Here is a 26,332-nt window from a genome sequence, read left to right on the forward strand (position 1 = left end):
AACCCCACTTCGTAGTACAGGCCCCAGATCTGTTGTTAAATCTTCGGTGTTCTGTTTAACGGGCTGTGCGGCGTTCGTTGAAGACTCCTGGTTTGTGACTTTGCTGCTTTCCGTTCCGTACTGATGACACTTTGTGAAGGCCGGCTTCCCGACGGTGGTCACACTAGGAATGCTCTGCCCAAATTCTCAACAGGAAGTGCTTGGTGATTTATTGCTTCCTTTATCTGATCTGCAGTGATCACAGAGCGCTGTGAGTGCTGTCGGCGTGGCACTAATCAAAGTGCATAACGCTGCATTCCACGGAAACTCGGAACTTGTTTCCTACGTCCAACAGTATGTTCCTATCTGTTAGACTTTGGAGCCATTTTACACACTTTGAGAAACACTTTTAAGCTAAATGATATTCATTTTAAATATAATATTTTAGCAATTTTAGGGGAGCCAGGAATCACAAAATCAGATACAATTTTTAAGCCATGGATCAGCACTTAGACAAAATTAGACAAAAAAAAAAAGAAATACTACTTTACATTTTGAAAAAGAACAAAGAAAAGGAGGAACTTTGGCTTTTGGTCCTGAATGAAAACAAGATGTCCAAAGTTTTACAGAATATAAAATATAAACACTTCATTGTTAACTAAATTGTAAAATCTGTATCAATAAATAAAAATAGCCTTTGTCAGTATCATGACAAATTAAAGAACAAATAAAATAAGAAATGGAGCAAGAGGGGAACAATGATAACTTTATTTATAACCCTTTCGGGTTTTGTCAAAGCACTACTGAGCTGAAGAAAGTCAGGAATATGGAACTTATTCGGTTATTTTCCAGAGCTGTGAACTTTCTGCCAGCTTGGCTGTGCAAGCACTTTGAGCGAGATTTTCAGTTCATTGAGCTCAAGACCGTACAGGAAAGAGATACTTTGTCCTCAACTCCCGTATTTATTTTTTGAGAGTGATTGTCACAGTGTGTTTTTACCGCAACTGCATTGAAATTAACGCAGTTATCACTTTAAAAATAAGTTGCCATGATAAGCAAAATACTCACAGACTACTAGTGGAAACTCATGGAGTTTTAGAAAGGTTGCTGTTATTCTTGATCACATAAAACTTTAGCCAAAGTACATTTATCGTTCTTCAAAAAGCAACAAAAACAATGTAATTTCAAATTCGGGCTTCCGATGTGTACAGAGTGCATTGTGAATTTCTGACACCGTGGCAGCAGTTTCAAATTAAAAGTTAAATTAAAAAGTAAAAGTCTTAACTGGTTAGCAGGAGCCTTAAACACATTTATTTGCACAATAGTCAATTCAACACAATTGCTCAATAGATGTTTTTAAAGCAATTTGTAGCAACATGCTAGTTAGACAGAATACCATACCAAGCTTACCAAGCTGTGTTTAACTTTCTAAGTATGGTCAATGACAATTTTCTGTGTTATCAGGTAAAGTTAGGTCAAAACATCTTGAAATCCAGCTACATTTGACTCGACTTTCAAGTAATTTTCAGACTAATTCAAATTATCCCCCCCACTGAGTGAATCTTGTGTTGATCCCGCTGGAATTATATGATTTTATGATGTAATTTTTCCATTACATTTTGACTCTAGTGTGACCGCCCCCGGGGATAAAAGTTGATGTGACCAACGGACCTCCGTTTAAAGGCCAATATCGTGTTAGCACAATCCGCTTGTTTGTTTTTTTGTTTTGTTTTTCTTTCTGCATGTTGTGGAACTCTTATCACACACTCGATGTAACTCCACAAACACGCCGGCACACAAACGTACATACGGTACATATACAGACGTGACTGCACTCTCCATGCATGTGCCAATATTTCTAAGGGCTATACAATGCCTTAAGGCTGAGTCTCCACCTTAAGGAGGCGGGGTTTTGGTGTTCTTTGTGTTTATTTTCGGTGTTCGCTCAGCCTCTTGTTCTGATCCCGGAGTTTGCATTGCATCTGGCTTTTGGTGGACCTCGTTACCAGTACTGTCTATGTCCCATGTACTGACTTGGTGTATGCTCTTTTACTCCCACCTGAGTCCTCCATTCCTCACCTGTTTGCCGGTGCTTTGGTGAGCATGCAGCGCTGTCGCTTTATAAAGGAAAGCCAACAGTGGCGATACTCTCCCTTTTCTCAGAGCTTTCATGTTTCGTTTCATCAGCACACTCGCGTGTGAAATTTTGCCTCCCGTCTTCCATTCTCCGGCGTTTGAAACTGACCTTACCAGTTGCTATGGACGACTTCCAAGCTGCATGGCTGAAAATGAGTCTTTGCCTGTGCTGCACCGCTCTCCAGTCGTAGCTTAGCAGCCGGTGCTTGTGACAGAGCCGCCCCTACCCCTCCCAGATCCTCAGTCCCCCACCCCCTGTGTGAGCCTCACCGATCCAGTGGAGTGCAAAGTTTCACCCTGACGTAATCAAGTGCTTTATGGGACCAAAGACAAGCCAGGCCCTCCATCTCCTAGTCCACGTTGGACTGGACCAGCCTGGCCTGGCCCAATCCTAACTACAAATCACCACCCCCTGTGCCATGTCATCTCTTAATGGCGACACCACTGCCTGACGCGTCCTCTGACCTGAGTCTCTGGGCCTGCCAGTGACTAGAGCCACATGACCCAAGACACGGCAGCCATGCTCCGGCTGCTGGCACACGAACGGCCGGCGTGCCCACACATCCTCCTATGAGTAGTTCTCATGTCTCTGTGAACGGTCGCGATTATCTGGGAGTGTGTGCCGCCCGCAAACCGTCGGTTCATTGGATTTTCTCATCTGAAATTGAAGTTGTACAAATCAATACTGGGATGTGTTTTTGAATTTTTTTTTCCCTCAATTTTTTGTCTTCTAATTGGCAGGTATCTTTTTTGTTCCCATTTTCTCTGTTTCTGTGTAATGTGGACTTCTGGTCTGGTTTTTGATTTTCAGACCAACCAACCGTTGTTTACCAAGATCACCGGAGACCAATGCAGCTTTGTACTGAGACTACCCTGGTTTTGGAGTATGTTAGACTGCTCCAAACCCACAAAGCTCTCAAGTGAGACCAAAGTGGTGAATATTTACCATACTTGAGACCACCCAAAACTGAGCTCTACTCAAAACAAAGCTCATTTGGATAAAAATTCAAAGAGACACTATTTGGCCAATTCTTAGAGTTTTTAGATACATTTCCCCCCTTTTTATGCATAGTTCTTTAACGTTTACATAAACACTAAAACCTTAATGTGTTTTCTAATACTTCAATATAGATCCAAAAAAAATTATGAGAGGTTTGTGCAAACCTCTTACAAAGAGTACTTTGGTTCAAAGAGAGTTAGATTTTTTTTTTTGGCATTTTGGTGCAGTGATAATTTGTTCTGAAATTTGCACCAGTTGCTTGGTGGGGGGGGGGGGGGGTCCATACTTAAACAATGTTGGTCTCAGGATGACTCAGGCTGAAGATCAGCAAGTACATAAAAGCAGTTCTGGTCTCAGGTGGTCTTGGCTTGGTCTGGGTTTAGGTTGTATGTTAGCGGTGCTGCAGGAGGATGTTTGTTCCCAAAATATTGATATACCGAAGCTTTTGATGTTCGATCGGTGTTATAGATTGAACATGACCTTCTGCTTTTGCTTTTGAGATATTTGAAGATTTTCACTTTTGTAAGTCAAAGTATGATGAAGAAGAAGAAATACTTTATTAGTTTCCTAGGTTTGTGGGTATGGGGGTTCCCAGCCCTGGTTATCAGGGACCCCAAACTATCCTGCACACGTTCCACCTCTACCTGATCTGTTTGGCTCATTGACTGTTCTTGATTGGCTGACCTTTTGGAACAGTGGGTAGAGGTAGAGAACGTGCAGGTTTGAGGTTCTCAAGGACCACGTAGCCACTGCTCTTATGGGTAAATCAAAAACGACAAAAAGTTCTCACGCTTTGGTCTACAGACAGCTGCTTTTTGTCCTCATTGACAGCTTATGTTTGTTTACAAGTAAACAACAAAAAACCTTTAAGATTTTTAAGCCGTCTTCCTGACTCAGATCGGCCAAATGTCACTTCCTGTAAAATAGGTTTATCACAACAAACAAGTTTTCTTTGAGACTGACAGGAAAAAAAAAGTTAGTCGTGCAAAGTCTTTTTATTTTTTTCAACTTTATATTCATGATTAAAGTTGTGTTTTGTCCAGGTGGTGCTGCCACCTACAGGACAAACATTTTGCCGTTGAGGTCTATTTTCTACCAAACTAATCCTGGTTTAGCATATGTTATAGATGAATATAACCGGTGATTCTAATGAACGGTGGCTTAGTCGGCTTCAAGTGGACGATGGTGTTATTTACACTTTGTACCCTCCGGAAAACGCTTTGTGACAAAACGTGTGATGAGTCATAAAGGGAAAGGAAGAGAGGAAGAGGAGGAGTTCTGCCAAACAAAAGAAACTCTGCCATCGCCTTCACGGCAGGACAACGGGGAACACACCGTCACTGCGACATCATCATCATCTGAAGGCCCGCCCACTTATTTATTTATTTGTTTGTTTGTTGACTGCAGAATCCCGGACAGGAGGTCACGGTTCTCTTTTCATTCTGACACTTTTTTTTTCTTTCAGTTTTTGTTGGTGATCCTTTGGAAAATGTTGAGTTTCAGTCCTGATTTCCTGTGAATGTAGGACAAACCGGTTTTCAGCGCTCAGGACTTGAGCTGTGCGCGTGCAGCGTCCGGATAAACGTCTTGCATGGGTTCTTTTACACGACGTCCATGGCCTTGTATTGTACTCTTACTATATTTATTCTTTCTATCTGGAGTCTTGGATATGCGACTTTTTGACCAATCAGCATGCGGAGATGAACACACTCACGGGTGCGGTCGGGTTCCGTGACACCTCTGTGGTGTCAGCAAACATCATTAGCAGCAGCTGTTGACTAATATTTAGGTGCTATTGATCTTCTCTGTGCTCTTTTTGTTTTTTATTACATCACATGAAGTGACAGAAAATTAGGCACGCTGGTAAAAGAATGAGAGCAGTTGAGTTTGAAGATGGTTTTCAGTGAAGCATTTGGACTGTGTTCCGGGTTGCTGCTGGTTCTTGTTTACAGTCCAGGTGGGAACAGAAAGAAGGACCTGCTGAAGTGCCCATGTGCAAAGCACTACATCCTCTCCGCTCCAGTGGAGCCTCACAGTGGTTGTCAAGTGCAGTAGGATGCTTTTTTATCTGTTGCTCCGTCGTGTTTGATCCCCAACAAATGTCAATACTGTGAATACGCTGAGAATTAGCTCACTGCGGCTAACGGAGGGTTTGTGGTGCCAAAAATCGACAAATCGCTGCAGGATACCACAGTAGAGGTTTTCACGATGGCCTCCAAATAATTGATTATTATTTTTACTGAACAATCTAGACACCACCCCCAGAGGGTGCCAAAGATAACACACGACACCCAAAGTGTCTGCTCTGAGGTTATGAAAATTAAAAGTTCATCTGGTAAATTAAGTTATAATAACACCCTTAATGTGACATCTATCCATGTTCTATACCCACTTACTCAAGTTAAGGGTCACAGGGGGGCTGAAGCCTATCCCAGCAGTCATAGGGCGTGAGGCGGGGTTCACCCTGGATAGGACACCAGGGGAGAACATGCAAACCCCACACAGAAAGGCCACTAGTGGGAATCGAACCCATGACCTTCTCGCTGTGAGGCAACCGTGCTAACCACTAAGCACCATGTTGCCCCCTTACGTGACAATCAAAACTAATTAAAACAATAATTTTCTTTGGATGAGCCAAAGAGAAAAGAGGGAAACCTTTTGTGTCAGTTTTTTTTTTAAATTTAGAAATTTTTTTTTTTTTTTTTTTTTTTTATTGTTGGGGGAAAATGGAATAGTCATTTTATGTATTTATTTTTTTGGGGGGAGGGCGAGCGCAACAATCAGGGAAAAAAAAATGGGAACCACTGGTTCCCAATTTTTTTGTGTGTGTTTTTTCATGTTTACAGATAACAATTTTTTTATTATTATTTTAAATACATTTTTATTTTTTGTATTATTATTATTATTATTATTTATCCATTAAACTTTTGAAATGCAGATCTGTCACAAAATGGTGTTTTGTTTTTTTTTCTTTTCATTTTATTTTCTTTTTCATTCCATTCACAGATTTTCTGGAAGGACACATCTCAAACAGTTAATACTCGTAGTTTCACTCAGTTTCCACTGATTTAGCACTGTTAAAATCTCCTAATAGCAGCTTTAAACTATCTTAACATGTTTTAAACCAGCCTGTTTTTATGTGAAGCAGTTTAAATTTTATGTAAAACCACAGTCTTTTTTTCCTGATATTAAATCCAGCGTGATGAGTTTTTCACTGCATCACTGCTAAAATCACCTAAAAACTGCTTTAAATTCTCTTCCAGTCACATAAATCCACTTTAAACCACATGTACACTGTTTTAAATCTAATCAAATATTTACTGTTGTTGTCATATTGAATCCATTTTAAACATGGTTCCATTCATTTGGATCAGATTTAAATATGGTTCAAAACAACAACAACAACAACAAAAAAACAGTTTTAAAACCCTTTTAAAGTGATGTCCAGGAAATGCAAAATTAAATACAATTTAAGGTATTTTATTATTTCTGTGTGGTGTTTTTAAACTTAAAAATTCTATATGTTTAAACCTGTATAAAGCAAATTTTAAGTTTTTCTGAAGTGGCTTAAGTAATTCTATATCAAATTATCAATATAAAATAAAACAAACATTCATCTGTTTGCAACAAAGAAAAAAATTCCTTTGGATGGTGTGGGGGGGGGGGTGAAAGATTGATAATTTATTTATGTATTTGTCCAAACTACATATGAAAAGTGTCAAAACAGACTAACACTTGAGAAGCTGTGATTGGGATCATTTTGGTGGCTAAAAACTTGTTTGTTTTTTGGGGAGGTGGTAATCCACTATTTGATCTATAGATTCTATTTATCTATTTATTTATTGGAGGGAGGGGGGCTGCTGTGTGTAACTGACTGAAACTATGACTGAGGTGGACTCAAAAACGGTCTTAACTGTCTTCATGTTGTCATGAATCGAGCAGTAGTATTAGGAAATCTCAAAAAATAGAAAGTGAAGTTTATTTAATTAAGCAGTTTATAAATGACAAAAGGTTTTTTTGTTTGTTTGTTTTTTGTTTTGTTTTTTTTCCTCATCTACAGTACATTATTATCACTATAGTCCCTGAAACCTTTGCTTGGTTCTGTAGATCAGGTTTCAGTATCTTTGGGACCGTTTTGGGTTTCGCTACATCAGCTTCCACAAAGTTTTCCACAAATTTGTTTATTGATCAGGTCCAAAGTTCTGCAGCCGTGAAGACCTCTACTGCAAAAATGGAAACAAACAAACAAAAAAAACCTATAAAAGCTGAACTCATGTGGTGTTCCATGGATGTGGTTAACTCTGCACAGACCATCAGTATGTTCCCCTTGAATGTGGATGATTTTTTATGCCTCGTTAAATTTCAGAGAAATACGTTTACGTTTTACAGATGTGCATTTGCTGAGCTGTCCTTAACTAAAGATTCCAAAATTAAAAATATTTAGCTTTTTGTTACTATGGTTTGCTTAAAAAGTGTTTTTCTGCAGAAACTGGTGCAGCCAAAAACATGCCCAAGCTCCGCCCCCATGCTGCCATTACATTGGATGTTGATTGCGTCATCACAGGCTCTCTTCTGCCTCCTGCTGGACACAGCTGAAAAATGGTACACAAAGTGTATTCAGCGAGTGCTTGCTTTACCGCTCCTTAAGTGTGCTGATGTGCCAGTGGGGGGCGCTGTTTCAATAAAGCACAAATAACCAGGAAAAAAAATTATAATAATAATGTGGATCTGCATCATATTTAATGTTTTAGATTTTATTAAATGAGGCATAAATAATCTTCCGTATCTGAAGTTCACTGAATTAGTGCCAAAGTGCCGTGTTTTTGTAAACGGGTGAAGTTCTGACATATTGTATGCTGTGACGATGTGAGTTTTGTTTCAAAACGCGAGTTCACTTTTGTTTGTCTTCATTTGGACACAATTTGAGCTGGAATCTGTTGTTGTTGTTATTGTTACTATTATTATTATTGCACTTACTGATCCTTTAAAGTGTTTCGGCTTTTACTGTTAAGAGAAACCCAAGTGACACGTGCGAATCCTTTGATGTATGAGTTGTAACGTCGCAGTTTTAATGGTTGTTTCAGTGAATTCTTTCTTCCGGACGGTAAAACTGATGACATGAAAACAAAACATTGTTTACGAGGTCTATTAGACAATAAACCGACCCTTTTATTTTTTATTTATTTATTTTTTTAACTATATGGATTTGAATGACGTGTGATTCCACCAATCATGCTTGAACCCTCGTTTGCATGCGTGAGTTTTTTCACGCATGTCGGTGACGTCATTTGCCTGTGGGCAGGCCTTGAGTGAGATGTGGTCCCGCCCTCTCGGCTGAATTCCTTTGTTTCACACGCTGCTCGAGACGGCGCGCGTTGGTGTGTTTCTTGAGTTCGGCGTCTTTGATGTCAAGGTTTTAAAGGAGGAGCAGCAGCAGCGTGAAAAACGCATTTTCTCCGTTTCTTCTTCAACTTTTCCGTCACGTAAAACTGACATACGTCGTTGGTTGGCCCGAGGACTTCACAGAATGGCAGGGAAGAAGAAGACGACCTCGTAGGGAGCTTGGGGTCATGGAGGCGTCCGTTGGTGAACCTTTGGCAATCGTCCTTAAATTTTTTGTTAAACACCACAATTATTTATTTCCCCCTTTTGTGCACTGTGGACTCTTATTTCCCTGGGTTGGGTGCTTGATTGTATGGGGAAGGGGGGGGGGAGTTCTCAGGGTGGGGGGGAAAGAGGGTGTCCTAGATCTATAAGTAGTGAAGGAGGAAGGGACCAAGGTCACTTAAAGATGGCTAAGCGAGGGGAAGAGGGGTTTAAAGTAATTCTGAAGTTTGGGGAGAGTTCAGATAAACCCCTGAACTCTCTTAAACTTTCCATGTAGCGGCAGTTTGTAGAGGTGCCAGAAGGTGCGGGCAGTGTGGAGGGGAGCACGATCGTTCTGAATGCACAACTACTGAAGTGAAATGTTGTAACTGTGGTGGCAGTCATATGGCTGCTTTTAGCGGATGTGACCATGCTATGAGAGCGCAGCAGATAGAAGCAGTAAAAGCCAAAGATAATGTTACCTATGCAGAAGCTGTTAAAAAAGTGAATGAGGCTAGAGAGCCGGAGCGGGTGCGCCCCCAAGAGGTCAGTTTTCCCGCTCATGGAGTAAAGATTTCAGTAAATTCTTTTATTGTGGATAAAACTGCATTTTTGGCCTTTCTAGTTGAAGTTTTGTGGGCTACTTGCCAGGTTAATACGCCCTCGGCTATTAAAGCAATGATACCTAAAGAAGCTGGCAGGTTTTTGGGTTTGTCAGTCTCCCCAGAGCTCCTGAACTTACCTTGTGCTCGTAGTGTGCAAAATGTCCCTGTGATAACAAATGGAGATTCAGGTTCGCTCGACCTCACTTATATGTTCCACATATTACAATGGAATGCCAGAAGCCTTATCGCTAATGGCCAAGAGTTAAAAAGATTTATAGAGTATTTTAAAGAAAGTCATAAGCCAGAGCTCATATGCATTCAAGAGACCTGGCTGAAACCTTGTCTAGATTTTGTTATTTCTGCGTATGAGTCTGTGAGGAAAGATCGTAAAGACAGGTCGGGAGGGGGTTGTGCAATATTTGTTAGGGCCGGTGTGCAATATGAGAGTGTGTGTTTTAACACCCAATTAGAATGTGTAGCAGTAAATGTTTGGGGGGAATGACTGTTGTAAATTTTTATAATCCATGTTTGAATTTATGTATTGATGACTTTGAGGCTATTTTGGAGGTAGTTGGTCACAATGTAGTTTGGGTGGGGGATTTTAATGCACATAATCCACTGTGGGGCAGCAGGGACAGAGACAGTAATGGGGAAATAGTAGAAGATTTTATGGATTGGCATGGGTTGGTCTGCCTAAATGATACCAGACCTACTAGGTTTGATGTTAGGACAGGGAGCCTGTCATGCATAGATCTGTCTATAGCTTCAGCTCCTTTGGCAAGGAAGGCAATATGGGATACTTTGGAGGGGTATACTATAGGAAGTGACCATTTTCCTATCCTGATGAGGTTTGTTCAGTCTCTGCTGGTGGAAGAGGTCACATACCCGAAGCGTTTGGACCTTAGTAGGGCGAGGTGGGGAGAGTTTGCAGAGGCCTGTAGTACAGATTTGGATGAGATAAATGAGGATTCGATTGATGAGTGGAATGATAGTTTGTGTTAATCTATTTATACCAGAAAAGATAGGTCCTAAAAACAAGGTTTGTGTACCATGGTGGAATAAAGCATGCAGTGTAGCAGTTAGAAATAGGAATAAAGCGTATAAAAAAATTACGGAGACATCCGTTGGAGCAAAATGCAATAGAGTATAAAAGACTTAGGGCTGTTGCTAGAAGGATTATTAAGACTGCTAGGAGAGAGTCTTGGAGGAAGTTTTGTAGTCGGATGGACACAGACACCTCTATTAATGAAATATGGTCTGCAGTGAGATGCATGTCTGGGGTTAAATGTGTACGTTCTATTCCAGTGTTGGAAAGGAATGGAGTTGTGGCAGTGAATGACAATCAGAAGGCTGACGTGTTAGTCAGGGCTTTTCAGCTAATTCACAGTGAATCAAATTTGGGGGAGGATGGAATCTATAGAAGGGATATGATGCTGGGGGGTCAGTACCATAAACTGGAAACCAATTTAGATAATTCGGACTCTGTCAATTTATTCTTCACTATGAAGGAGCTATTGAAAGCAATTAGTAGGGGGGGTTCTACAGCACCAGGGAAGGATGGGTTAATCTACATTTTTTTCAAAAATCTTAATGATGTTTTGGAGGAAGTCCTGGCTCTGATTAATAATGTGTGGGCAGAAGGACAGGTTCCAGGGGCATGGAAGGAGGCTGTAGTTATACCAATTTTGAAACCAGGGAAGGAAGGGAAGAACCCAGGTACTTACAGGCCTATTGCACTTACCTCAGTTTTATGTAAAATTATGGAAAGAATGGTGACTGACCGGCTGGTTTATAAGCTTGAAAAAAATGAATGGTTTGTTCCCTACCAGAATGGTTTTAGACTAGGGAGGAGCACCATGGAGTCAGTGTTGACCTTGGATTCTGATATAAAGAAAGCTAGTGCAAGTAAAGAAGTTCTTGTTCCTGTGTTCCTCGATATTGAAAAGGCCTATGATATGTTGTGGAAGGAGGGGCTATTAGTTAAGCTCTATGATGCAGGTATTTGTGGTCGCATGCTAAATTGGATTAGGGCATTTTTACAGGATCGGAGAATTCAGGTTAGGGTTGGTAAAACTTTTTCTGAAGTACTGGATATTGATAATGGAACTCCTCAGGGCAGTGTAGTTAGTCCAGTACTGTTTAATGTAATGATAAATGATATTTTTAGCAATTTGGATCCAGGTTATGGGTTGTCACTTTTTGCTGATGACGGGGTTGTGTGGAAGAGGGGGAGAAATGTGGGTTTTGTATTTGCAAAGTTACAAAATGCCTTGAATAATGTTGTGGAGTGGGCAAGTAGGTGGGGTTTTAAAATATCTGTGGAAAAGTCAGTTTGTAGTGTTTGGGAGGAAGAGAAATTTGGGCAATGGAAGTTTGCAATTATATGGTTTAAATTTGGAAAGGGTTAAATCTTTTAAGTATTTAGGGGTCCATTTTGATGAGAGGGGGACTTTCAAAACTCACATTGAGAAGGTGGTAGATAAATGCAGTAGAGTAATAAATGTGTTGCGGTGCCTTTCTGGCAGCGACTGGGGAGCTGATAAAGCTACACTACAGATGATTTATAGAGCTACGATTCGCTCATTTTTGGATTATGGTTGTCTTGTGTATGGAAATGCAGCTAAAACAACGTTGGCAAAATTAGATGTGATCCAAGCAAAAGCACTTCGAGTGTGCTGTGGTGCATTCAGAACAACCTCTGTGCCAGCCCTCCTAGTTGAAGTGGGAGAGATGCCCCTTCAAAAGAGACGGCTTAAGCTAGCACTCCAGTTTGTAGGCAAAGTCCTGGGTCAGAGGGGTGACCACCCTGGGAGGAGACTCCTTCAGGACTCATGGGAGTCAGGAAGAGGGAGGGGGAAAAACTTTATCTTAGAAATGAAGGGTGAGTTGCCAGAGCTCAGAGGGATACAGCTCCAGTAGTTGTCTGGCCAGCGGTTCCTACTTGGCTACTCCCTCAAGTGGAAGTGGACTGGACTGTGAAAGATCGCCTTAAAGGGGAGGGGGGAATATGTCCTGTAACTGTGGTGAGGGAGGCTATGCAGAACAATTGGGATGGGTATCTGCAATTATTTACTGATGGGTCCGTTGACCCCACTAGCCGGAGAGGGGGATTTGGGATTTTTATTCCTGCTCTGTCTCTGAGTCTTGGCAGACGACTTCCTGATGGAGTAGGAGTATTTACAGCTGAAATTTTGGCTATGGTGTGGGCTCTTGAATGGGTGGAAGAAGTGAGACCGGAGAGGGTTGTCTTCTGCTCTGACCCAGCTGCTGTGTTGCAGTCCTTGGAGTCGGCCTCTTCCTGGTGTAGGCCTGATCTGGTGGTTGAGGTGCTGACTGCTTTGCTCAGAGTGGAGAAGGGAGGGTCAGCTGTGTGCTTCATGTGGGTCCCGGCACATGTTGGGGTTAGGGGTAATGAAATTGTGGATCAGGTTGCAAAGAATGCTTTAAGACATGACACTGTAGATCTTGAGGTGGCTCATAGCAGCTCTGAACATAAAGCCATGATTAAAAGAGTAGTGTGGGCTCAATGGCAGAAGGATTGGGACAATGGAAATAAGGGTAGACATTTTTATAGTGTGCAGAAGTCTGTTTTTGGTGACTGCCCAACCCAGGGGAATAACAGAAGGGAGCAAGTACTGTTAACAAGACTGAGGTTGGGACACTGTGGACTGGCGGCTGACCTATGTCTAATTGGTAAACACCACAATGGATTGTGTGAAACCTGCACAAAGAAAGAGACTATCCCTCATGTTTTGATGGAGTGTAAAAGATTTTCTGAGCAGAGGAGAGTTCTTTTCGCACATCTTTTTGATCTTGGGTTTGAGTCTGTTTCTATTAAAGTGCTGCTTGATCCGTCTGCACGTCAGCAAGAGGTCTACAAAGCCCTGATGGATTTTGTGTTTAGCTCTGGCTTGCAGCATAGTCTGTGAGTAGAGTGCAGTAGTCATGGTCTGCCAGTGAAAGGCAGCAATGCGCTGACTGGCGCGTAGCCTGCCGGAAATCCATAAGAAGAAGAAGACGGCGCGCGTTGCTTTATCAAAATTTTTCTGGACCTGTGAGGAATATCCGAGTGGGCACTATTCGAGAAATTAAGCTGGTTTTCGGTGAAAAGTTTAATGGCTGATGAGAGATTATGGGCTGTTTCTGTCGGTGTAAGGACTTCCCACGGAGCGGGACGTCACGCAGCGCTTCCAGGCGCCGTCGTCGGCCTGTTTCGTCCTGAAAACATCCTAATTTAAGGCTTAATTCACCCAGGACGTCGTGAGAGAACAGAGAAGATTCAGAAGAGGCCGGCATGAGGACTTTATGCGGACATTCCACTGTTTAAGGACATTTTGTAATGAAAGACGTGCGTGCAAATTCGCCGAGTCGTTTCCGTGACGACTCGGTGAATCTGTGCGCCGCGACAGGAAAAACACCTCCGTGTTGAAAACCATTTGTAAAATTCAGGCGGCTTTTGATGGCTTTCAACAAGTGAGTAACTGAGAAACTGTTTAACAGCTTGGGCATGTTCCAACTTGCCCGTTAAGGTTTCCAACGGAGGTGTTTTTCCTGTCGCGACCCCCCGCGGTCGGGTCCGGCCCGACATGCGACTCTGCCCGCACGTTCTTTCATTACAAAATGTCCATTAACAATGGAATGTCCGAATAAACTCCTCATGCCGACTTCTTCTGAAAGTGCTCTGTTCTCTGACGACTTACTGGGTCAACAGAGCCTGAAATGTGGAAGTTTTCAACTTGAAACGGCGAGACGCCGCCGCCTCGAAGCGCAGATCGCCGTCAGGCGCCCTGGGCTGTCCTTACAGCGACACTACCAGACTAAAATCTCTCATCAACCGTTAAAATTTTTACCGAAAACCAGCTGAATTTATCGAATGGTGTCCACTCAGTTGTGCCTTACAGTTTTTGAAAAAAATTTTATCAAACAAAGCAGCAGTCTCTGAGCCATTCCTAAACAATGAAAAAACGACGAGAGGGTGGGCGACTCCTCACTCAAAGACTGCCCACAGGCGAATGACATAACCGACAGGCGTGAAAATACTCTCGCATGCCCACGAGGGTTCAAGCATGTCTGATGTAATCACACGTGATTCAAATCCATATGGTTTTTGAAAAAAAATAATAAGGTCGGATACTTTTCTAATAGACCTCGTACATATAAAAAAGGTCAAATTTTAGAGAAAATGTGAGCACAGTGTTGACTCACTCACTACTGCCTCCTACAGGAAGGTGTGCTGTGGCAGCTCAGGCTCCTTTCTGTGATGTCATCAGGCACTTTTTTTTTTCTTTTCATGTTGTCGTTTTCATCGCACAGATGGAGGAAAAAACTTAACCTGAAAGTTTCTCTTTAAATGTATTAACATCCATCTTCCTTCACGGGTCAAACAGTTGAAACGTTTTTATTTGTGTAATTTCTTGCTTAATTCATCAGTTTTTTTGTTTGTTTGTTGTTTGTTTGTTTTTTTTGTCCTCAAGACATGGACATGTGCAGTTTCTAAAGTTGTCAAAGTTACACGATCTGTTTTTTTAAACTGTCGTCAGAGTCGCTTTTAGCGAATTTTGGTCTTTGAGTGAGAGACTCCAAACCTCCACAGCCGTCACTCCCCGAACCCGTAATATTGGAAATGTTCAGCTTTTAAAATAACTTCCAAAAGCACAAATCCTGCAGGTCTTCTTGTTTTTTGCTTTACACACTTTGTTGGAAATTAAAATATGTAATGTGCCCAAACTAACAAAAACAAACCTCACTTGTTCACCAGCATCCCAGTGATTTTATTCACATTTTTTATTATCTTAATTCAAGTAGGCAGTTGTACCCGTGGACATGAAGACGCTAAGGGCGTTAGCTTGGGTAACTACACTGTCAATGAGGACGTCGTCACCTTGTTTAGGATAAAACGTCTTGGTAAACAACACAATTCCTTCCCTGGTGGAAACGTGACCTTGGTTTGATGACAATCAGTCAACGGACCCGCGAGGACAATGACAACAGACAAACAGATATGACCTCAACCTTAATGATAGCATTTTGGAAAATTTAAACTCACTTTGACAGTTTTAGAACCGAGCTACATTGTCATGGCAATCCCTTGGCATTAAATTAATTGATGCTGGACGTGATGGCAAATCTACATCCAGGGCTGCTCTAGAGACACCTGTGCGTGGGTTAGTTTAATGTGGGAATGTCGCACACCGACAAACACACGGTCCTCGTCTGAGGAACTGCTGCAGCCTTCATCCAACTTCATGGCCGTTGGGTTACAAACCATCACTCCGCTGTTGTGGACTTCTTGTTTCACCAGAGCCCCGTTAGCCATCTTGTGTTCAGGGATCCTGTTAGGCCTTCATGGCTGCCGCGGTGGCTACGGGGCACACACGGTCCCCACTGTGTTTCACCCCAATGGGCAATCCCCCTACTGGATCCGTTACCCAGGTGTCACAATATGGACGAGGTGTTGGAAATTTGACACTCTACCGAGTTACACGGGTGTGCCACCTTTGGTGTAAACTGGTATGGAAATCAAAATGTAGACATTTGATGGGAATTACCTTGACCTTTGCCAAAATTGATCCATTAAGGGCAACTCTGAGGTTGACCTTCATCCACATAGCAAGTTTGACAATAGTTGCCTTAAAGGATGGAGCAGTGCAAAGATCACTGCGATTATTTTACTTTTCATCCCAATGTTTTATAATCTAGGGTTGTGTTTTTGCGCACATGAATTTTTAAAATTGCAGTACCACATTTAGCCACTGGGCAACATTAGCAGCATGGCAGTGTGGCAGGTTGTACAATGCAGTCTTCGATTAAATCATTGCCTCAATTTCTTGAGCAGTTCACATCATATTGAGCAACACGTTGTATGGGCATGTCTTTACTCGCAGCATTACTGCGTTTCTACAAACTGAAACCGTGAAGGAAGTTTAACATCTCTTAACGTCTGACTTACTGAAGTTGCTCAAGCAACTTTTACTGTTGCTTTTTTTTCCCCTAAAAAAACAATGCCATGGAGTGGAACTGAGAGCAAACCAACGTGGCTGAAAGGGGAATTATTTTCACACGTGCACCCCCTAGTGGTGGAACAGGGTGGTTCGGTTGTTTGGAACTTTGTTTTCTGGCGGTTGTTCTGTTTGGATTTCCTGCACGGCCACATCGAAGCACGTTTTAAGAACACAAAGCTGTTTGAATGACGTGGAAACGCTTGCAAAGTCTGCAACTTTTGTACGAATCCAAAACATCAGTGCATGTAGCAAAACCGCTTCAGATCTGCTCACACTGTTCACGCTCACACAATATCTTTATTTTTTAATTCTTAACTTGATGTAATCATAATCTGCTGTTGTTGCTACTTTAATAATCATACTGTGTGAAAGCTTGTATTGCGCACTCGCATGCATTTAAAAAAGTATCCAGTTTAGTCACTTTTACTCTTCAGTAACCTGCAGTATGGATATAAAAGTAGCAGCTGTTTGTCTTATCGGTTATTACGGGAAACAAAAAACCTGTTTGTGTGAATGTTGTACGTGAGAAAACCCGAAATATTTAAGAGGTAGAAACTGATGCTGCAGTCACGTTTGGGATTGGTAATGCAAATTATGTGGGCTCAATCTAGGGAAGTGGGCGGGGCTGGAAGATCGGTAAATTTAGATGCCTGATCGCGGGAACTGCCGCAGTTATTGGGTCGTCATTGTTGAGCTAATCCAAGATTAAACTGTTTTGTAAGATCACTAATTGGCAATGTGATTTGGCAGAATTTGCTCAAAAAATTAGCTCAACAAATGCTTTTCTGAGTTAGTTATCTATTAACTAACTAGCTACCGAGCTTGTGGCCTCACAGATTAGCTTGACAGGAATGTATTTCTACAACCAGTCTTGTCTTACAAAAGACTGCAAACTCTAACAATCTGTTTTTCTAACAGTTGTACTTCAGATCAAAATTTTGTAAAACATTTTATTACGCCATGGGCTAGGTAATATGGTCACATCGTCATTTTGAGTGTTGTGTACTTCGGTAATGTTTTGGTCAATGTCAGGTTGTGTGTCGAAGTTCACAAAAGCTGAACTCTGCTGACAGTTGACTTGAAACTTGAGTAATCTGTTGCTCCCTTGTGGACATGACATGTAAATGAATTTCAGTTTCATTGGAAATTCTGCCTCAAACATACAAGTGTGACCGCAGCATTGGAGGAATCACGTAGTTCCTGACAAAACTGAAAGTACGATCTGAAAAGTACAACGGAGTTTTCCTGCCACTGTTGAGGGGGAGGTGGGGGGGGGGGGGGGGGGGGTCTGAGATTTTGAGAAGTTGTTCTACTGTGATGCCAAAGCAGCGCACAAACCGCTTATTGAGGAGGCAAAATTGTCAACACGTGTGGTTGCTCCTGACAGATCTTGTAAATTAGATCTTGCAAATTTTCACGCTCATTCGTTCCTCGTAAAAAGAAAAGTAGAATTAGTTTTGTTGAAAGACAATTAACAATCATAAAAATTAAAAAGTCTTTTTTTTCCCAGATGACAGTCAAAAGTGAGTGAGGGTCATCATGCTAAACAGATAATAAATCTCCATAATTAAAAAAAAAATAAAATAAATGCTTTTTTAAAATATTTACAGTACAAGTCAAAAGTTTAAACACATTTTCTCATTCAGTTGAATGGGTTCAGTTTCATGTATGTTGCCATTGCCACTTTTTTTATTGTCCATCCAACAGTTATCTGATACCAAACCAACAAGTGATTTTGTATGCCAAAAAATTAATCTAAACACAGGTTTTGGAAGCACTGCGTGACAAACAACTGCCTGACAAACAGAGCAACAAAACTCTGTGACATCCTGTACATGAGCGTCCATATAACATATTATCTTACATTTTTTTAACTTGATATATTATACAAATAATGGATGGTAAGGAGTCCAACATAGGGAAATATTGGCTGAAGAAAAGTTATATTGGATGAGACGTGTTCTCCACCCCCCCCTCCCAAATTAAGCAAACAACAAAGAGTCAATAAATCAGATCAATTTATTTTGCTGTGAACAGCATATGATTGATTCTGATGTGATGAATGCTTCTAAAACGCCAGTAGTGTGCTTGTCTACCGTCTTAGTGTTTTTGGCATCCTTGGAGTTCAATATTTCCACCAGTTCCTCCTCTGTGAACTCAGCAAACCTCGCTGGCAGACGATTTTCTGCTGTTGTTGACATGTTTGTTGCCATTTCTTCAACCAGCGTCTGTCAGCTAGTTCCCGACCTTCGTATGCCGCACTCTGATTGGCTAGCTGTTGGCAATAAGCTCTAACGCTATTGGTCAGTGGGAATTGATCCAATATAACTTTTGGTCCTAGCCTTTTTGGATCCTTTTTGATCCAACATAACTTTCTGGCACCAAGCATGCCAAAATACAGGTAAATGATAGACAGAAAGGCTAATCTGTGATTGGCTATTGCAGTCTGAGTGGAGAACACACATATATATATATATATATATATATATATATATATATATATATATATATATATATATATATATAAAACACCCTATTTTTATAGGGTGTTCAAATACTTATTTTCCTCACTGTATATATATATACACATACACAACTCACAACTGTAAGTTGTTCTTGTCAGGAGAAATTTCGTTCATATCTTAAAACTCAAAATTTAAATTCTTATTCATAAATACTGGGAGGTCACAGCTCAGCATACCAAAAAAAAAAAAATCATCAATTTCTGACATTTATAAATGCCTTTTTACTGAATTTTGGGTTTCATATACAACCCCAATTCCAATGAAGTTTGGACATTGTGTGAAATGTAAATTAAAAACAGAATACAATGATTTGCAAATCCTCTTTAACCTATATTCAATTGAATACACCACAAAGACAAGATATTTAATGTTCAAACTGATAAACTTTATCGTTTTTGTGCAAATAGTTGCTTATTTTGAAATGGATGCCTGCAACACATTTCAAAAAAGCTGGGACACGGGCAACAAAAGACTGGGAAAATTGATGATTGCTCAAAGAACACCTGTTTGGAACACTCCACAGGTGAACAGGTTAATTGGAAACAGGTGAGTGTCATGATTGGGTATAAAAGGAGCATCCCTAAAAGGCTTAGTTGTTCACAAGCAAAGATGGGAGGATCACCACTTTGTGAACAACTGCGTGAAAAAAGTCCAACAGTTTAAGAACAATGTTTCTGAACGTTCAGTTGTAAGGAATTTAAGGATTCCATCATCTACAGCCCATAATATAATCAGAAGATTCAGAGAATTTGGAGAACTTTCTACACGTAAATGGCAAGGCTGAAAACCAACATTGAATGCCCGTGACCTTTGATCCCTCAGGCGGCAATGCATTAAAAACCAACATCATTGTGTAAAGGAACTTACCGTGTGAGCTCAGGAACACTTCAGAGAACCATTGTCAGTTACCACAGTTCATCGCTACATGGACAAGTACTGTGGTCTGATGAGTCCACATTTCAAATTATTTTGAAAATCATGGACGTCGTGTCCTCCGGACAAAAGCGGAAAAAGACCATCCAGATTGTTATCAGCACAAAGTTCAAAAGCCAGCATCTGTGATGGTATGGGCAACTTACACATCTGTGATGGCACCATCAATGCTGAAAGGTACATCCAGGTTTTGGAGCAACACATGCTGCCATCCAAGCAATGTTTTTTTCAGGGACGTCCCTACTTATTTCAGCAAGACAATGCCAAGCCACATTCTGCACGTGTTACAACAGCGTGGCTTCGTAGTAAGAGAGTGCTGGTACTAGACTGGCCTGCCTGCAGTCCAGACCTGTCGCCCATTGAAAATGTGTGACGTATTATGAAGCGCAAAATAGGACAGCGGAGACCCCGGACTGTTGAACAACTGAAGTCATACATCAAGTAAGAATGGGAAAAAACTCCACCTACAAAGTTTCAACAATTAGTGTCCTCAGTTCCGAAACGCTTATTGAGTGTTGTTAGAAGGAAAGGTGATGTAACACAGTGGTAAACATACCACTGTCCCAGGTTTTTTGAAATGTGTTGCAGGCATCCATTTCAAAATGAGTAAATACGAATTAATAAGAGCAAATTTGTATTTGCACAAAAACAACAAAGTTTATCAGTTTGAACATTAAATATCTTGTCTTTGTGGTGTATTCAATTGAATATAGGTTGAAGAGGATTTGAAAATCATTGTATTCTGTTTTTATTTACATTTTACACAACGTCCCAAATTCACTGGAATTGGGGTTGTATGAAATATACCAGAAGCCCTGAAATGCTGACTTCACCTGCTAGATGGTGACAAAACATGCTTAAACGTGCAGCAAGGTCTCTACTGTTTATTCGTTTGATTTAACCTTTATTTAACTAGGTAAGTTATTAAGAAAAAAAATTCTTATTTACAATAACGACCTGGTGGATAGGGAAAACAGAGGTAAATCACAAGTGTAGATCAAACAACATATTTTACAGTATATACAACAGACTAGAATTAGTAAGAGACAATAACATTCTCAGTCATAAAAAGAAACAAAACTAATTACTTAATTTTAGCCAAAGCATGAGCAGGTTTCAGCCAGCAGATTATTTAAAATACACTTAAAATTTCCTATTGACAAAGGTGCTCAGTTTTAATGCCTTTTGAATCTCGTTCCAGTCTTTGCTGCAGCATAAGTAAAGGATAGTTCTCCATATTTTGATTTGATTTTAGGTACATTAAGCAAGAGGAGTTGGGCTGAGCGTGTACTATATGGAGTTACAGAAACTTGCAGTAAATTACTAAGATAAGGTGGAGATAGACCTAATAGACATTTATAAATAAACACATACCAATGGAACTTCCTTTGGTTTTGTAAAGACAACTAGTTAACAGTAGAATACAGATTACAATGGTGTGTACGAAAAGAGGCATTTGTTATAAAGCGTAAGGCAGAGTGGTATATAACATCAAGCTTATGCAAAGAAGACTTAGGAGCTAGTCTGTATATTATGTCCCCATAGTCAAATATAGGCATGATTGTCATAAGGACCAATATTTTCGGAGCAGGGGAGGTGAAAGATAAACGTATGCGATTAAAAAAATGCAAGTTTAGACTTGATTTTTGATTGTAATCGATCAATGTGCTGCGAGACAACAGTCCAGCCAGATACCCAGGTATCTGTATTCAGAGACTTGCTCAATCATAGTGCCACTTAGTGTGGTAATGTTTGGAAGAGTCAATGATTTTAAAATACTTTTCCTTCCAAACCACATGACTTCTAGTTTTATTTGCATTCAGCACACGTTTCAGAGAAGACGAAGCCTGTAGGATTGTGTTGAAGCTCTCCTGAAGTGAAGCTGCTACTGCCTCTGGGGATGGGCCGGATGTATACAGGATAGTGTCATCTGCATAGAGGTGAATGGATGAGCCAAGAGTTACTGCCGATAATTGATTTATATAAACCGAAAATAGGGTAGGCCCTACGATTGACCCTTGAGGCACACCTCGGGTGACGGAGAGGAAATGAGACGACTAGGCCAGATTTTAAGTACTGTTTTCGTCCTGAAAGATAGCTTCTGAACCAGCCAAGTGAATTATCATCTATACCAATGTCATTTAGTTTGTCTAAGAGAATAGAATGATCAACTGTATCAAATGCTTTGGCCAAATCTATAAAAATTGCTGCACAGTACTTTTTGTTATCTAAGGCAGAGGTTATATCATTCAAAACTTTGAGAGTTGCCGTAATGCAGCCATGACCTGGTCTGATTTATCTCCTCTGTGAGATCAATAAAGTTTTATCTTATCTATGCTGTGATTTGGATCCTCTATGCTGTGATTTAACCAGCATAGGGGGCTTCTAATAAATGGGCTGCACTTTTCCATCTGCATCAGATGCTCAAAGCACTTTACAATAATGCCTCACATTCACCCCAATGCGATGATGCTGCCATACAAGGTACTCACTACACACTGGGAGCAACTAGAGGATTAAGGACCTTGCCCAAGGGCCCTTAATGATTTTCAGGTCAGGCTGGGATTTGAACCGAGTATCCTCTGGTCTCAAGACCAACACTTTAACCACCACCGCTCTTGTTGTTTTTCCCCCCTTTTTTAAAGGATATGTTGCACGTTGCACGGTGAGAACCCTGTATATATATGTATGTATGTCTGAACAGTATGTACGAGGTCTGTGAGAAAAGTATCCGACCTTTTTATTTTTTTCAAAAACCATATGCATGGATGGACACACACACACACACACACACACACACACACACACACACACACACACACACACACACACACACACACACACAAGGCCCGTCTATAAGAAACAGTAAAAAATTCAAATTCATGCTTTCATACCTGTCGTATTTTTAGCTTTAGTTTTATTGGATTAATTTGCTTCTGGTAATAATTAGCAAAAATAATAATTTGTGTAGCACATTCAAAACAAATGTTAAACTTTCATATTTGAACATTTGTTTGCATCAAAATCGCAGAAATTTAGAGATTTATTGCAGTTACCACAAAAGACTGTGTGGTCTAATGTTGCTTCCTGTAGATGCATTTAAGTACCACGTAAAATTACTTTACGATGATGTTGAAAAAGCAACCCGAGAAAGAAATCCATGAAAGGTCTCAGATCCAGCTCGTGTCTGATGCTGGATCCTGTCTATAACAGCGCAGTGATTGGTTCAATCATTGTCATTTTTATACTTTTTTTTTGCAAATATTACTTCAAATTATGGGGTGAAAACATAATTAAGTTTTAGCTTTTTTTTCTTGTGCATTTCTTTAAAGTTCTTCCAGTTTTGGGTCTTTAATCTGAATATTTCCGACCTCGTGGCTGTAAAACTCTGTTGTATTTCTGAAGTGATTTTTATGTGTCTGCGCATGTTGAGGTTTTATTTTTTGAAATCTGGTTTCGATGATGTGGCGGCTGCTGAGTTTCGCTTGCCTGTTGATCTTATAACCTCGTCAATTTGCAGGTGTCTAAGTTAGCAGATGTTGATCATGTGACTGGAGAAGGCGTGCACCAGGTGTTACGTTCTTCTTCACGACGGTATGACGTTTGGCTCTTCAGACACTTTGTGTATTCGAGCTTTTTCCTGCTGGTGTTTAATAACTGCAGACTGCATGGTGACACATGTCTTTTCTTAGTATTCTTGAGCCTCCTTATTCATTTTCTGATGATGCGTTCACTGGTAGTTCGGTGTCAGAGCGCTCTGCCGTCTGTTCTGTTCAGTGTGAGCTTTCTTTTCTCGGCACGTGACTTTGCTTCTCGGTTACACTGTGGTTATTTTATAGCTACAATCTGAAACAATTACTCTTTCTTTTGTATTTAATGTCAACTTGTGGCATGAATTTGAAATAAAACATAAAAACCTAATGTGGGATTGGAGTCATTCTGTTGAATCAAATATGTAAATTGTGATTAGATTGGATAGAACTTAATTGACCCCCTGGAAAGACTCCCTCCATGAAATTGAGGTTCCAGCAGCATTGTATAGCAGCACACAGGGCAAGAAGCACACAGAGTATCAAAAGTGAAAGCAAAAAGGAAGTCTGTTTGCAAATATAAATAAATATAATATAAACACCAGACATACTGATCAATACTGGCTACGATTGTTCCTCTCATTCCCGACCTCTGTCTTCCTGTTATTCCTCCTCCCCCTGAGTGAGGAATTGTAGGAGTTATGTGTGTGTGTATATATATATATATATACCTACACACACACACACCATTTTCTCAGTAAATATATTTCTAAAGAAAAAAATTCTCTCCCCTCAGCCCCAACCAGTCCCAGCAGAAGACTGCCCCTCCCTGAGCCTGGTCCTGCTGGAGGTTTCTTCCTGTTAAAAGGGAGTTTTTCCTTCCCACTGTCACCAAGTGCTTGCTCACAGGGGGCCGTTTTGACCGTTGAGGTTTTTCTGTAATTATTGTATGGCTTTTGCCTTACAATATAAAGCGCCTTGGGGCAACTGTTTGTTGTGATTTGGCGCTATATAAATGAAAATTGATTTGATTTGATTAAAGGTCCTACTGACATGAAATTTTCACCAGAGTAAGTAAACCATATACACAAGAAATAAGAAAATAAGTACAGAAATTATGTGTAATAAAATAGAGTGACAGAGGAAAAAAAGTATTGAACACACTTACTGAAATTTATTTAGTACCAAATACAAAAGCCTTTGTTGGTAATGAAACATCAAGATGCCTCCTGTATGAAGAAACTAGTCACATGCATTGATCAGGTGTGACTTTGGCCCATTCTTCCACACAAACAGTCTTCCTATCTTGAAGGTTCCATGGACCTCTTCTATGAACTCTGATCTTTAGTTATTTCCATGGATTTTCTATTGGGTTTCAGTGAGATTAGTTCGATTTTTATCGAGAATGTCTCGGTACATTTTTCCATTCATCCTTCCTTCAATTATATGACGTTTGCTGGATGCTGAAAAATAGTGTCACACCATGATGTTCCACTTCCAAACTTCACTGTTGGGCTGGTATTTTTTATTTATGTGTTTATTTATTTATTTTGACTGATGTGTAGTGACATTTATTGTGTGTATTATAACATCCAAAGAGTTCAGTTTTGGTCTCATCTGACCAGTCTGTGTTCTCACAGTATTTCACAGGTTTGTCTAAATGTTGTGCAGCAAACTGTAAATGAGCTTCAACATGCTTTTTCTTCACCAGTGGAGTCTTCCTTACAGGCCATGGCAGTTGAGTGCATTACTTATTGTTTTCTTTGGAACAATTGTACCTGCTAGTTCCAGGTATTTCTGAAGCTCTCCGCAAGTGGTCCTTGGCTCACGGACAACTCTTCTGATAATTCTGGTGTTCAGTACTTTTTCCTGTCATTCCATTTTATTACACATAACTTAATTCATGGACATCTGTAGCTTGACGTCTTTGTATGTGTGGATTATTTGGGTTGTTACCGATATCTGGTGAAAATGTTGTGTCAATAGCACCTTTAAAAATGTATTTACAGAGAAAAATGTTAATATATTAAATACTTATTTTTTTTTAGTATGACAAAAAACAAAACAAAAATTCAGGCTTTTTATGTTGAAATTTATAAAATGATGCCCTTTAAACTCACAGTGAAAAGTAATCTCTACATCATGAATTGAAAGAAATCATCTAAAAGCCAAAACAATGGTGTGACTAAGTGAACTCTTTAGTAGAACACACATAAACCATCACTTTTACAGCCAATCTTCTTCAGACAAGGCAGGGGATGAACGCATGAACATTTCCATGACACTGATTATGTCTTGGGCTTTATTTACATCAGTTATGAAGAAATGCAAATAGTCTGGCGCTCTGTGATAAATCTGCATGGAGGAGACAATTCTTAAAATGAAGTGACTGTGCAATAAGAAAAGTGAGGAAAGCCTCCAAGACACCCAGACAATTTCTATGCTTCTCTGGCTGTGATTGGAGAAATTGTTCACAGTGTACATTTTGCATTTTGCATCACCACTCTTCACTTTATAGTGGAGCAGAGAAGAATTTTCTTTCAATAAAACAGATCAGATCCAGGCTTCCATCTCCAAATTCAAAATTCTATCTTCAAATTGTTATGTGTCGGACGCAGCCCGGAGAACCGACCAGCGTTTGAAGGACCCAGTATAAAATAAGCAGAGCACGGTACAAAGGATAACGGAGTTTAATAAACATAACAGTGATGTGAAAAAATACAAACAAATAAGTGCGCGGTCTGGCGTGGCGGATTTGCGGTGTGCTCCTAGCAGCACAAAACGGTCCGGAGCCAGAATCAGTTCGGACCCAAGGACCCCACCGACACCCCCCAGGTGGCCGCGACAAACCGAGTCTGTGAAAGAAGGAATCCTTATGTGAGTCCACACTCAACACACAGAGAGACCACTCAAAGGTGTACAAACAGCAAACACTTCCTGGCTTAATTGCAAATCAGCTTCCCACCCTGCAGGCATAGAACACCCTGTTCACAAAACTCCACTGCAGTGGAAGCTGATTTAAACGACCAACATACAG

General features: G+C 40.5%; 1 long non-coding RNA gene across 1 annotated transcript; it reads left to right on the plus strand.

The window, feature by feature from the left end:
- The first annotated feature begins 4,388 nt into the window (after window positions 1–4,388).
- On the plus strand, window positions 4,389–25,693 carry LOC117516815. The gene is made up of 4 exons (XR_004562550.1): window positions 4,389–4,507; window positions 9,878–9,880; window positions 14,737–14,754; window positions 25,682–25,693. It is a non-coding gene; the product is annotated as an uncharacterized LOC117516815 (long non-coding RNA).
- Window positions 25,694–26,332: the final 639 nt, after the last annotated feature.

Source organism: Thalassophryne amazonica, chromosome 9, assembly GCF_902500255.1.
Source record: "Thalassophryne amazonica chromosome 9, fThaAma1.1, whole genome shotgun sequence".
Lineage (NCBI taxonomy): Eukaryota > Metazoa > Chordata > Actinopteri > Batrachoidiformes > Batrachoididae > Thalassophryne > Thalassophryne amazonica.